Source organism: Saccostrea cucullata, unplaced genomic scaffold (genome assembly GCF_032062105.1).
Source record: "Saccostrea cucullata isolate Sc308-1 unplaced genomic scaffold, CSIRO_AGI_Scuc_v1 ctg251, whole genome shotgun sequence".
NCBI lineage: Eukaryota > Metazoa > Mollusca > Bivalvia > Ostreida > Ostreidae > Saccostrea > Saccostrea cuccullata.
Window position 1 is genome coordinate 486,817 of NW_026935559.1, and position 2,509 is coordinate 489,325.

A 2,509-nucleotide genomic window follows, 5' to 3' on the forward strand; every position below is an offset into this window, starting at 1 on the left:
GGCACAATATAAAAGTACAGTATAGCAAGCTTTTAAGTGAACATGTCTATAATGAATTGACAAAATATATCATATACTTATAGAGGGTCAAATCTCATATTACAACACTATACATGGATATAAAAAATGACAGCTCCCTCACTCTCTTTGTAACTTCTCTCTCACAAAAAATCCTTTAAATTTGTATTCATCAAAATCGTTTCAGAGCGATTCTGCAATTTTTTTGCTACATTGCAAGTATATGGGAGGTATTCTAACTGTGCTGGGGGTTTGTCCAGAGACACAGTTAGATTATTCTAACTAGTCTCTCTAATACTCTCACAAAAAATGATTCTGATTTGTTCAAAATTTAATATCCATGGTGAACTGTGCCAAGTTCTGCAGAAAAGACCCAAGAAGAACCATGGAAGATGTGCTTGCATGAGGATCTTTTAAGCTTGCCTGAGGGTCAAATCTCATATTACAACACTATATATGGATATAAAAATTGACAGCTCCCTCGCTCTCTTTGTAACTTCTCTCTCTATCTCTCTAGCGCCTTCTCTCTCTCTGAGATCTCACAAACATATGTCAAGTATTTACAAAGGTTTTAAACAAAATTTACAATATGTAAGGGCACACACATATATGTACAGATGATTGTAAATCATATACCTAACTATATTTTACAAGCTCATTGACAAATAATTTGCCAATTTGTAAAGCACATACACATTCAAAACAATTTCCTACACATCAAAGTGATAGTGTTTAGAAGTTACCCAAAGTTGAAGAAACCATGTGATAAATCAAAAATTTTCAAAAGCTAGCTCACACTATGGTTGAAATCAATTGGAGTTTCTAACAATACAGAAAGAGAGAGAGAGAGAGCAAAATTGTAAGAAAAAACCCCAGTGTTTTCTCTTTAAAGGAAGTGGAGGGGGTCAAAAAATTAACGGTCAGATAGAACTTAATTTTTTAGATATATCTTAATCTGTCAACTATCATTTGTCAAAGAAAAGTTTCATACAATTTTAGTTTTTAAAATTTAATCATTTTATATATCTTTACAGGGAGCTCTTCTTCTAAAGGAGAATATTCAAAATAGTCTGAAAATGAGCACAACCATCCAGCCCTCTTAAACCATGTGTGTCTGTCTGTTAATCTTATTTTGCCACAAATCCAAACAGTAGAACTTGTTAGGAATAGTATTTTGAACACAGTGTGACTGATTATGTTTTTTGGAAATGTGGATTTTTTCTCCCCAATTATTTGAAAAATACTTCTATAAAGCAATTTCTCATTTAATCGGTTCATTTGAATAAAAATGAAACCAAAGAAAAGAAATAATAAAGTATTATACTTTCCTTAACATCTTAACTTGAGGGTACAATGTACACCACACTTTATGCTCCATGTCATAAAAAAAAACAAGAGGCCCATGGGTCACAACAATCAACCAATTCACAATGATCCTGTGGTTTTTCAGCAGCAGATTGCTAAATTAAACTTTTGTGATTTCCCCCTTCTCCGAAAGGTCATGATTTGAACAAATATGAATCTACATCACCTGAGGATGCATCTACATATATTAATATGAGCAATATAATTAAGAGAATTGTGTCTCCCACTAAAAGAAAGGGATTATAAAAGAGCAGAACTGTATAACTCTTTAAGACAGTGGGAGTAACTTTCATAGAATAAGCTTTAGAAAAAATATTGTTCTCAAATGGAAATACTTTTTTTCTGGCATTGAATAAACTTCTGACCTTGACCTTTGGATCAAAAAGTTAAAAGGGGTCATCCTCAACTAACTAGGAAATAATTATCTATTATGACTTCATTGAAAAAACTCAACAAGAATTAGTTATCATCAAGGAAATATTTTGTTCAATATATAAATTTCTGACCTTGACCTTTGACATTGGGATGGTAAAATCAATAGGGATCTTTTTAAGGCCATTATGCGAAAGTCTTATTGCAAATTAACCCTGAGGCGTTTATAAGATATATCCTAAAATCAAAAGTGTTACAGTACAAAGACAGAAAACAAGAGCAAAATACCAGAAGTGGGATGAAGAGACATGGAAGAGTAAGCATCCCCTGTCAACCAGTCACATCCTTTAAGTGTTCCTTGTCAGTTGTCATCAATGGGAAATCAGAAAAATCCATAGATATTTAGTGTGTAAATCATTATATAACAATGAGTATAAAAATTAATTGTCAGCCAGCATTTGACTTTAATGATAAATTGTATTCATTGTATGGAGCATCAAACTTGCAAAATTTGACTTTAATCAAAGCTGTTGATTTCCTTCTTATATCAACTTGTTTATCAATAGTTTGCCTCATCTCAGAAATTGTTTGTATTTAGACCATGCCCTCGGATATCAAATCAACTGGGGACATAAAGTCCAAGTGCATGAGATACAGGTATATTGCTACGTAAACAAAGAAAGCTGGTGATAGAAAAGTTGAAGTCATCACATTTATTATAAAGTTTTGTTATAAGGTAACCTTTTAAGTCTTA